Source organism: Balaenoptera borealis (assembly GCF_965194805.1).
Source record: "Balaenoptera borealis genome assembly, chromosome: 16".
Classification (NCBI taxonomy): domain Eukaryota; kingdom Metazoa; phylum Chordata; class Mammalia; order Artiodactyla; family Balaenopteridae; genus Balaenoptera; species Balaenoptera borealis.
Genome location: NC_138872.1, coordinates 87,848,777 through 87,861,139, shown reverse-complemented (window position 1 = coordinate 87,861,139; position 12,363 = coordinate 87,848,777). Strand labels below are relative to the sequence as shown.

General features: G+C 50.7%; 1 pseudogene across 1 annotated transcript; it reads left to right on the top strand.

Annotated features, from left to right (window-relative positions):
- Positions 1–6,672: 6,672 nt before the first annotated feature.
- On the top strand, positions 6,673–12,126 carry LOC309613736 (allograft inflammatory factor 1-like pseudogene; annotated as a pseudogene). The gene has a single exon. The product of its transcript is annotated as an allograft inflammatory factor 1-like pseudogene (transcript).
- The last annotated feature ends 237 nt before the right edge of the window (positions 12,127–12,363 follow it).

Genomic DNA, 12,363 nt, shown 5'->3' with positions numbered 1-12,363 from the left:
TCCAGTTATAAAATAAATAAGTCCTGGGGATGTAATGTACAGCATGGTGACTACAGTTAATAATACTGTATTATATATTTGAATTTGCTTAGAGAGTAATCTTAAAAGTTCTCATCACAAGAAAAAAAAAAGCTTGTAACTATGTATGGTGTTGGACGTTAACTAGACTTGTGGTGATCACTTTGTTATATATATATATTGAATCATGTTGTACACCTGAAACTAATATAATGCCAATTATATTTTAATAAAAAAATTTTTTTTCTGCCCCCACACTCTCTCTCCTCTTTTTCTGGGACTCTGATGACACAAATATTAGATTTTTTGTTATTGTTCCACAGATTCCTAAGAGTATGTTCATTTATTTCCAGCTTATTTTCTCTCTGTTGTTCAGATTGGATAATTTCACGATACGTCTTTAAGTTTACTGATTCATTTTTCTGTTGTCTCCAATCTACTCTTCAGCTTGTCCAGTGAATTTTAGTTTTTGTTCTTGTATTTTTCAGTTCTATAATTTCCACTTGATTCTTTTTTATATCTTCTATTTCTTAGCTGAGATTTTCTTTCTCACTTGCTTCAAGGGTACATATTCATAATTGTTTGTTGAAGCATGCCTTATGATTGCTGCTTTGAAATCCATCAGGTGATTCGAACATCTGAGTCACCTTGGCGTTGGTGTCTGTTGGTTGTCTTTTCTCATCAAGTTGTGATTGTTCTGGTTCTTGGGATGACAAATAACTTTTTTATGGTGTGTATCATTTTTCTTCTTTGAAAGTTTTTGTTTTTGTTTTTTAGCATACAAAAGCAGTGATATTCAGAATCCTTAATGACTAGAGTAGTATGCAATTGGCCAATCAGAAAACTTACAGCCCACTCATAGACGCATAGATGCTGACTCTAAATAATTGAAACAGGCTGCCCAGAACAGTTGCTACAGCTGAACTAGCTGCACTGAAAAAATATCTTTCTGAACTTTCTGAAAATATGAACTATGATTTTAATTTTAAATGGGTCCTTTTGCTGTTTGCTTTAGTTTTTGCCATTACATAATTCCTCCTACAGATGGTGGGTCTTAGCTATTTATGTTTAAGAGTGACACCTCAACAAACTCATTGGGATCTGTTGTGCCTAGGCAGGGTTTGCCAATTTGGGGGCCCCAGAGGATGACCTGGCAGGACATTTTTGTTGGAAGACACCAACTGCCTGTACATAAATCTTTTATCTTGGGCCAGTTTCTCCAAAACATTTCCCTCTAATCTCCTGAGTGCCCACATCTGGGAGACAGTGAGAGAAGGGCGCCAGGAGTCTGACTGCTTTTTATGGGAACTTTCACTTAATCTGTTTTGTGTTTTTAAATCTGTTTTTAATATAATGTCCTTACCTTCAGCTGTGCCTGGTGTCCCTAAACCCAAAGTCTTTGGGGTTCGTCCTCTCCCAGGACTAAACTTCCAAACATGAAGGACAGTCTCCCAGTAGCTTTGCTTCTTTTTTTAAAAACTAAATTTATTTATTTATTTATTTAATTTATTTGGCTGTGTTGGGTCTTTGTTGCTGCGCGCGGGCTTTCTCTAGTTGCAGTGAGCAGGGGCTACTCTTCGTTGCGGTGCGCGGGCTTCTCATTGCGGTGGCTTCTCTTGTTGCAGAGCATGGGCTCTAGGTGTGTGGGCTTCAGTAGTTGTGGCATGCGGGCTCAGTAGCTGTGGCTCTCGGGCTCTAGGCGCGTGGGCTTTGGTAGTTGTGGCGCACGGGCTTAGTTGCTCCGCGGCATGTGGGATCTTCCCGGACCAGGGCTCGAACCTGTGTCCCCTGCATTGGCAGGCAGATTCCTAACCACTGTGCCACCAGGGAAGCCCTAGCTTTGCTTCTTAAACTAATATAATCAGTGAATCTTTCTGGCCTTTAGCCCAAGACGTGCACCATGTAATGAATTATCTTCTCCCCCAGGCATCTAGAATGGTGCTATCCATCAACCGTCCTTGAGAAACTTGAGGAAGAAGTCACTCAAGTCATTTTTTGCTGGACTTCCTTCTTGCCCAGGATTTTAGTTGAGAATGGCTGCCAAGGAGTTCGTTCTGTCTTGAGGCAAAGGAGTGAGGCTTTTTCACCCACGTCAGTCGGTCACTGGTCACCAGCTGCCCCAGAGGGACGGGCACCCTCCCAGGCACCCCCAAGCGAGGCGGTGCCGCGCGCCCCAGGGCGAGCCTGCAGGGAAGGCTGCGGGTGTGAGCAGCTGGGGTGCGGGCGCGACAGGTGGGCAAGAGCGGGCCCGCATGTGAGCAGCTGGGGTGCGGGCGCGACAGGTGGGCAAGAGCGGGCCCGCATGTGAGCAGCTGGGGTGCGGGCGCGACAGGTGGGCAAGAGCGGGCCCGCATGTGAGCAGCTGGGGTGCGGGCGCGACAGGTGGGCAAGAGCGGGCCCGCATGTGAGCAGCTGGGGTGCGGGCGCGACAGGTGGGCAAGAGCGGGCCCGCATGTGAGCAGCTGGGGTGCGGGCGCGACAGGTGGGCAAGAGTGGGCCCGCAGCAGCCGGGCGGGACCAGCGGCATCTGGCACAGATCGCCCCTTGCACCATCCACACGCGTTTGCCTCTCGCGTTCGAGTTATTCTGTCTCATCATGGCCTCTCCTGGATTTGAGGGGTTCTGATGGCTGGAACACTGACTCAAGGTGAACTTTAGTCCCCACTGGTGCAGGTGTTCCCAGGCCTGTAAGGGACCCTCACCCTCTTCTTCGCCTACCACCTGTTCTGGATCCCCCGTGGCCTCATCCAGCACTTATGCGTAATTCAGACCCTCACCACCGAGTGGTCTGAGTCTCTGGTCACGATATGTTATCAGGCCGATGTTGCTTAATCTTCTCATTTACATTAAAGCTGGACTTCATGATGTGAGAGGTGAAGACACACCCCAGAGACCACCTGAGCATCAGACACCTGCCCGTCTCCGTCACACAGCGGCGGCCTTACGTTCTCAGGCTGACTGTGCTCGATCCCTCTTCCCAGCGTGCTGACCGCTTTCTTCACCTGCTCCCGTCCTACCGAAAGGCGTCCTTTTGAAGTGGGGCAGCGGCCACAGCTTACGTTTGGTTGGACTCCTGTCGTGTCCCCCAGTGGAAGCATCTTGCCCCTGGGAACCGGGGTCTGTTGACCCACAGAGCCAAGAGTCGTGGGAGGGAAAGCACACATCACCCACAAGGGTCCCGAGATGTGAGTGGGGGCCCTCCTACTCGCTCCACTGCGTGTCCAAACCTGCTTCTACTTGCTGGGAAAACAGCACCGCACGGCGGCCGCAACTAGGACGCTAGACGAGGCTGCACATAGAAGCTCCTCTATTCTTGCACCGAAGCCCACTGCCCACTCCTCGCCAACGCTGGCCCTCTGGCTTCCGTCCACAGACCTGATACTTATGATGACTCCTGAACTTCCCACACCCAGTGACATCGCCCATCTCCCCGTGTGCCCCGTGCTGTGCCCCTGCAGAGAGAGGCCTTGGTAGCTGCGTGGCTGAAGTGTCCTGGAGACCAACCCTCCGCCTGCAGCCAGGGAGGGAGGCCTCCTTGTCATCTGCCCCGTGGGTGATCCAACTTCAGCACCTCGTCCTTCAAGCCTGCAGGGCCATGTCTGGGACTAACAGTTTTAGGTCGGTTTCTAGAAGCAGAGCCAGAAGTAGGAATTCTTGGCAAGTAATAAAGGATGTTCCCAGGAGAAATCTGAGGGCAGCAGGCGGGGCGGTGGAGGCTGTTAGACGGGGGTGTGGTTTCACCCAGAATGCAGCCCAGCCTGACCTGTGGGAGCCCGGAAGCATAAATGGTATCGGAGGATCTGTCCCGCCTCGTGACACAGAGCAGGGAGTTTGGGCCCTGAATCTCTTAGGAACTGGCCACAAGCCACTGCAGGGGGTGGGGGGTGTAAGTCCCAGCAGCCCCAGGGTCCCCAGGGCAACCCTCCAGAGAAGGTCACAGGTGTGGGATTGAGCGTCACCGCCCGCAGTGGCTGTGACACAGCACGCAGACAGGTCGACAGGAGGGACCAGGGGATCCGGGTAGGGCACCTACAGCATCAGCCCTACCCACCCACCCGAAAGCTGCACCAACTTACATGACCATGTGTGTAGGTTTATTTTGACTTAAGTTTTGAATGCTCACTTAGCAAAATACATCAACCTTTTTTTTTTTCTTTACAGATTCCATTACTTTTACAAGAATATTCATAGCAGCCCAAAGTGGAAACACCCCAAACATCCATGAGTAGATGAAGGGACAAACTGTGATGTCACCAGAGACCCAAACGCTGTTCGCACAAAGAGGAACAGGGTAACGGGGTCGGTCACAGGACAGCGTGAATGAACCTGGAACCACCGCGCTGCACAAAAGGCGGCTGCTGTATCTACGATGCCATGAATCCTAGCCCACTCCTGATATAATACAATCCCATACTTTCTTTTAGCTTTTAATATATCTTTTTATCTTTAATACTTTGGAGTTTATTTTGGTCTGGCATATGAAGCAGGATCTCAGAAAATTCCTTCCAAGTGGTTGACCAGATGTTCAACAATATTATTGAAGAATCCATCCTGGAGCCACTGACTAGAAACGCCGCCCATACCAAACACTAAATGCTCGCCTGCCCTTGCATCTGTTCCTGGATCCTAAGCTCCCCATAGATCAGTCTGTCTATTCCTCTCCAGACTCATGCTGTTTTAGTTAGCGGGGGGTGCACGGTCATATCACATAGGGCAGGCCCCCTCATTATTCCTTCATGTTTTCACGTTTTTCTTGGCTGTTCTCACATATACACTCTTCCAGATGAACGTTAGAATTGCTATATCGTATTCCAGAAGTCATGCTGGGCTTTTGTATGGGATTGCTTTAAATTTATAGACTAACTTGGAGGAAAATTACATCTTTACAATATTAGGTCTTCTGATGCGGCAACATCATAACGTTCTCCTTTTATGCAGAGTCTTTTTTATATGCCCTGGTGTCAAAGACCTTTGTGTGTGTGTGTGTGTGTGTGAGAGAGAGAGAGAGAGAGAGAGAGAGAGAGAGAGAGAGAGAGAGAGAGAGAGAGGGAGGTCGGTCTGCCCAGCAATCATTTCCATGCCCTCCCTCTGGTCTGAGAGCCCCCTTTCCTGGGAGAGAGATTCTGGGGGTAGTGTCCCCACCAAAGGCGTGGACGATGGGAACTAATACCAGCCAGTTGGAAGCCCCCAGCTCCCGGCCACAGTGGTGGGTTCACAGCACAAGGAAGACCTGTTGGTCCCTCCACGAGATTTGACATCTGGATGCTGGGAAAAGGGTTTCCATGTCTCTGGAATCACCAGCTGTGAGGATGAATTGGGTCTGGGGACAGCTGCCTGCACGAGAAACCCGACAACAAAACAGCTAACATTTACTGAGCACTTTCCATGTGCCAGGCACTGTTCTCCAAGTCTGACAAGAATTGGCTCAAGTAAACTCCACGAGAACCTGTGCGATGGACAGAGGAGAAATCCAAAGCATTTAATAACCAGTAGGACCCCGGCGCTGACCGGTCGAAACGGGCCTCCCCACTGGCGCGCCCCAGCCGGCCTCAGCTCAGGAGGCAGGAATCAGCACGCCCTTCCCTACACGCGCACACGGCGCTGCCACAGCTGGTCGGCGGCGGGACCAGGGTTTCCTCCTACATGTGAAAAGCAGTCTGGGAGTCGGGCATCACAAAGGACAGGCCTTAAGGCGGACCGGCCGGAGGGGCGGCAGGGTACACAGGGGTGATGAACCCGAGCCCCTGCCCGGCTGGGAGGACAGCTGTCCTCATCGTGGGGGGCAGGGTGGGGGAACTGTCCCTTGTCACTATTGGGACACTCTGGGGCGTCCCCTGCCTTTGGGGGAAGGGGATGCTGGCTGGCCTGTGAAGACCCCGACGAGGTCTGTTCCACACCCATGCCCCTCCCAGCCGCGCTGCTGGCCGTCAAGGTGGAGGCCGGGGCCACCAGCCAAGAACGTGGGCGCCTCTAGAAGCCAGAAAGGCCGGGAAACGGGTTCTCTCCTGCAGCCCCCGGTGGTGGGAAGCACAGCCCGGCCGACCCCTTGATCTCAGCCCAGCGAGACGCAGTCCGGACTTCCCATGGGACCTGTGATAAATTTGTTATTTTGAGCCACTAGTTTTGTGGTAATTGGTTACGGTGGCAATGGAAAAGCAGCCTCTGTGCTTCTAGAGTTTATCTCGACCCTGCTGTTTAAACAGAGAAAAGATAACCCCGCAGGGGAGGACGTGAACAGCGTGACCTCACCGTGACTTCGGCCTTTGGGGTGCTGGGGCCAAGGGCGACCAGGGAGCTCGTTTCCGAATCGACTCCAGGCAGAAGACGGCTTCTATTAAAGACTAAGGAAGGAGGCCGTGCCGACTGCGAGTTTGCTGCAACAGGGGACCTCACGCCGGGGGCTGAAGCAGCAGAAACGCATCCTTGTTCTCTCCTGGAGGCGTCATGTCTGAGATGGAGGTGTCGGCAGGGTTGGTTCCCCCCAGGCCTTGAGGGAGGGTCTGCTCTGGGCCTCTCCCCGTGCTGCTGGTGGTTTGCTGGCGACCCTGGGGCTCCTGGGCTGGTAGGTGCATCACCCCGTCTCTGCCACCATCTGCCCACGGCTTTCTTCCCCCGTCAATGTCCCCTTCTTATAAGGACACTGGTCGTACAGGATTAGGGCCACCCCAATGACCTCAGCCTAACTTGTGACATCTACAAAGATGCTACTTCTCAATGCGGCACGTTCACAGGTGGTGGGGTAGGACTTCGACATCTTCTGGGGGAAGCAACTCAACCCATAACATACACATAAGTATTGAAATTCAGCCGTGGGCTTCCCTGGTGGCGCGGTGGTTAAGAATCCGCCTGCCAATGCAGGGGACATGGGTTCAAGCCCTGGTCCGGGAAGATCCCACATGCCGCGGAGCAACTAAGCCCCTGTGCCATAGCTACTGAGCCTGCGCTCTAGAGCCCACGAGCCACAACTATTGAGCCTGCATGCCACAACTACTGAAGCCTGCGTGCCTAGAGCCCGTGTTCCGCAACAAGAGAAGCCACTGCAATGAGAAGCCCGTGCACCGCAACGAAGAGTAGCCCCCGCTCACTGCAACTAGAGAAAGCCCGCACGCAGCAACAAAGACCCAATGCAGCCATAAATAAATAAATTAAAAAAAAAAAAAAAAAAAAAGAAAGAAATTCAGCCATGATGGCAGAATTGTTGAGAACTTAGACCAACGAGAAGACTTCTCCCGGGAAGGAGTGGGTGTCAGGGGTGCTGCTGGAATCGCCAGCGCCTAGTGATAAGGCAGATGGACCCTAATCAGCTTTGTTATTGATTTTAAATCCTCCACAGAGCACGCCTCCCCTCCCCCAACCCATGCTGCACCTGGCGCCGCACTTCCCAGCACGAGGATGGACGCCCGGAGCAGCCAGTGTCCCCAGGAGGGCCGACCGCTGCCCAGAGAGGCTGGGGGCGGGGAGGGGAGGCTTCCCCCAGGGAGCACGAGGCCCCTGGGACGGACCCGTGGTGTTGGCGTGTCCTCTCTGGTGCTGAGGACGCTAGTCGCCTGTGTGGACGTGCCCTGGCTCGCTCACCTGTTCACCAGCTGAAGGACAGACACGTGGGTGGTCTTCTGGTTTGGGCAGTTAAGAATGAAGCCTCTCCACAGAGGAACGGATAAAGAAGATGTGGCACATACATACAATGGAATGTTAGCCATAAACAAGAACGAAACAAGGCCACTTGCAGCAACATGGATGGACCTAGAGATTACCATACCTAAGTGAAGTAAGCCAGACATAGAAAGACAAATACCACGATATCACTTATAAGTGGGCTCTAAAATATGACACAAATGAACTTATCTATGAAACAAAAAGACTCACAGACACAGAGAACAGACTTGTGGCTGCCAAGGGGGAGGGATGGATTGGGAGTTTGGGATTAGCAGATGCAAACCATTATATATAGAATGAATAAACAACAAGGTCCTACTGTATAGCACAGGAAACTGTATTCAATACCCTGGGATAAACCGTAATGGAAAAGCATATGAAAAAGAATACATATATATGTATGTGTGTGTGTGTATAACTGAATTGCTTGGCTGTATAGCAGGAAGTAACACAACATTGTAAATCAACTACACTTTGATAAATTAAAATTAAAAATGAAGCCTAACATTTCAGGTACATATTCTTGTGTGACCACCATTTTTCGGTTTTCTAGGGTAGATATTTCTGATGGGATGACTAGCTTTTAAGGCCATCGTATGCTTAAGAAACTGTTTAAGAACGCTTGGTGGTGCCATTTTGCATTCCCTCTGGCAACAAAGAGCTGCCCGGCTCTAAACACCCACTGGCACCTGGTTCTGCCAGTTTTATTGTCACCATTTGATAAACATGCAGGGCCATCTCACTGTCATTTTAACCTGCATCTCCCTAAGGGCTAACTTGCTCAGTTCTCACGCATTTTATCTGCTGTCCACATATCCTGTTTGGAAATATGTATGTTGTGATATTTTACCCATTTTAAAATTTGGTTTATTTTCTTATTGTTGAGTTCCGAGAGTTCTTTATATATTCTGGACACAAGCTGTTTGTTAAGAGATGTGATTTCCAAATGTTTTCTCCCCTTCTGTGAGTTATCTTTTCATTCTCTGAACAGTTTCACAGAGCAAATGTTTTTAACTTTGATTCAGTCCAATTCATCAATTTTTCAAAAAACTCTGCCTAACTCTGAGGTCACAAAGATTATCGCTTATCTTTTCTTCTAAAGGTTTTATAGTTTTAGGCTTGACATTTGGGTCTATTATCCATTTCAATTTAATTTTTGTAGAGAATGGAAGAATAGATCAAGGCTCTTTAAATGTAAGTTTTTCACCAAATTTAGGAAGTTTGGGCCATCATTTCCTCAAATATTATTTTCTATGCCAATTTCTCTCTCCTCTTGGGACTTCCGTGAGAGGAACGTTGGACCCTGTGGTGTTGCCCATTTGTCCTCGAGATCATGCTCATTCTCCCCAAACTTCTGTTTTCTGTTCTGCACAGCGATGATTTCTGTTGACCCACCTCAGGTTTCCTGAACCCTTCCCCCTTCATCTCCATTCTGCTACCGAGCCCATCCAATGCTTTTTTTTTTTTATTTCAGATATTGCATTCTTTCAGTTGTAAACGTTCCCTCTGGTTATATTTTCTAGTTTCTATTTCTCTGCAGAGAACTTCTACCTCTCCAGGCATCTCAAGATTATTCACCTTATCCTCATGATGGATGGTTAGAAGAGCTGCTTTAAAATCTTTAACTGATCCTTACCGCTTCGGGGTCGTCTTGGGATTGGCATCTGTTGGTTGTCTCTTTCTTTGTCCTGTTTCTTCTGTGAGTCGAGGAATTTGGGATTGTGTGCTGGACGCTTGCATACTGCGCTGCGAGACCCTGGGTCCTGGCTAACGCTCCAGAGGGTGTTGCCTTGTCATTGCTTCTGTGGCTCCAGCAGACCGACCTGGTTAGGCCCAGACGGCGCGGTCCAGCTCTCCTGCAGACAGTGGTCCGTTACGGGTTCCCCTCCAACGCCTTTCCCATATCGCTGGGCCCCATCCGGCACATGGGCTGGGACTGGGGACGTGGTTCAGGTCTTGAAGTCTTTGATGCGCTTCTGGGGGAGGCTTGGTCACACACGGCGTTGGGTGTGTCCTCCTGAAGCCCGCTCTCCTCTGGGATTTCTCCCACCCCCTCCAGCTCTGTGGGGCCCCTTCCCCTTGTCTTCAGGCTCTATCTCTCTATCTCCCCTGGGGTTTACTGTCAGTGCTGCCACGAAGTGCAGGGACGGGCCCACCCGGGGGTCAAAATGGGAATCAAAGGAGGAAAAGTCAGCCCCCGACTTGCCCTTGTTTCAGGTCGTTACTCAAGTTTGACTTCAGATCTTAATCAGCCTGCCCTGCTACTCGACACCGACCTCAGAGGGTTGCATTTGATATTCTCTCTGGAATGTTTCATTGTAATCAATGTGAGAGATAAACCATAGTTGGATAAACAGTTACTGTGACTATTTACTCCACGGTTGGAATTCTGGAACCAGAATTAGGATACACATTTTTTAATCGGCCACCTCATTGGGCTCTTATGAGTGCCACTATCTTTTTCCTTTTTCAATGAAAAGTATTTGATACACACACAATAACATAAAAATTATATGTAAACCATGACGTTTAATAACAGAACAAACACCTGAGAATCTAGGACGCTCCTGCAACCGTTCCCTCCTCCCATCCCCTGGCCACCAGAGGTGACTAGAGTCTGAATTAATCTTTACTATCATTACAACTGTCTCTCCTTATGGTTGTGCTACTTATGTGTGTATCCATAAATACAGTAGTTATTTTAAAATTATTTTTAGACATAAAAATGATGTCACAGTACCTCTATACTTTTACAACTTAATTTTTTTTTAATTAATTATTTGTTTACTTTTGGCTGCGTTGGGTCTTCGTTGCGGTGCGCGGGCTTCTCATTGCAGTGGCTTCTCTTGTTGCAGAGCACGGGCTTCAGTAGTTGCGGCACGCGGGCTCAGTAGTTGTGGCTCACAGGCTCTAGAGAGCAGGCTCAGTAGTTGTGGCTCATGGGCTCTAGGCACGTGGGCTTCAGTAGTTATGGCGCGTGGGCTTCAGTAGTTGCGGCACGCGGGCTCAGTAGTTGTGGCGCATGGCCTTAGTTGCTCCGCGGCATGTGGAATCTTCCCAGACCAGGGCTCGAACCTGTGTCCCCTGCACTGGCAGGCGGATTCTTAACCACTGAGCCCCCAGGGAAGCCCTGCAACTTGATGTTTTAATCCCAGTTTTGAGATTCATGTACGGATCCCGCCGCCACACGCCACGCAGCTTGGACCAGGCGCCCACCCCTCCTCTGCATCCCTTGCCGCGGTCACGAAGCCCCGAGCGGCGGAAGTCCGGTGCTCACCATGTCGGTCGCGCTCAGCAACAGGTTCCAAGGAGAGAAAGCGCCCGGTTTGCTCAAAGTCCGGCAGGAGAGGAGGCCGGCCGAGATCAACCGGGAGTTCCTCTGTGACCAGCAGTACAGTGATGAAGAGAACCTGCCGGAAAAACTTGCAGCCTTTATAGAGAAGTACCTGGAGTTCGACCTGAACAATGAGGGCGAGATTGATCTGATGTCTTTCAAGAGGACGATGGAGAAGCTTGGGGTCCCCAAGACCCACCTGGAGATGAAGAAGATGATCTCGGAGGTGGCGGGCAGTGTCAGCGACACCATCTCTTACTGACACTTTGTGAACGTGATGCTGGGGAAACGGTCGGTGGTCCTCGAGCTAGTCATGATGTTTGAAGGAAAAGCCAATGAGAGCAGCCCCAAGGCAGCTGGCCCGCCTCAAGACAGAAGCATTGCCAGTCTGCCCTGAGGACCCCCACCTGGACCTGCCCCGCCCTCCCCACTCCTCTTCCTCCCTCCTGATCTCACTGCCCTTCCTGACTCATTGCGATGTGTCTTATTTGTTTTGTTTGGTCATTGTGCATTTGTTTTTTCATCAGTAGAGTCAGTGATCTCTTTGTATAGCACAAGTTATCTGCCTTAAAGGGGCTCCGGGTTGGGGAGTCCAGATCTCCTCCTGCTCTTTTTCCCTGCGTCTCCCCTCCCTGTGCAGAAGGGCTGACATTAAACCAAAAACCAGAGGGAGCAGGGCCAGGACAGGGAGACCAGAAGCCTGTGATTCCCGCACTTGAAGCTGGCACTGTTTGTCCTTCCAGGTCACTGAGCTAAGTCCTGGGACCCTGGCCCAGACCTGGTGAGGCCCTCAGCCCCTTTCAGAAGACCCTGGAGTCGGGACGAAGCTGCAGGGCCTCGTTAGGGCATCCTCGGACAGCTCTGTGGTTCCAGTGCTCTTGGGTGGGCCAGGATGTGGCCACACAGCGTCCCACCTCCCCAGCTGGTCCCCTCTCAGTGAGGTGACAGAAGGAGAGAAGGAGAGGGACTTGGGAATTTGAGCCCTTCAAGAAGCTTCCAGAGGAATCCTCTAGCCTTGCCCCCTGGCCACACCTTTACAGGCAGCTCAGAGGAAGGGTGCAGCTCCCCCTGACCCTTGCTGGGGCTTCAGAGGCAGAGGGGACCCAGGGGCCTTGGGGGAGGGGTTCAGCTCAGTCTAGTCCCGCCTTTCAGGGAGGGTGTTGAGGGCAACAGGATAGGAGGATGAGGACCTAAGTGCTCATGGCGAAGAGGCAGCACCACTGCTAAGCCAGGAGCTGAGAAACAGGTTGCCTCTCTGATCCCCATCTGCTTGAAACCTGACTCTGCTTCCCCATTCGCCTTCACACCTTCCTTACGCCATTCATTCATTCATTCATTCACTCCGTCGTTCAACA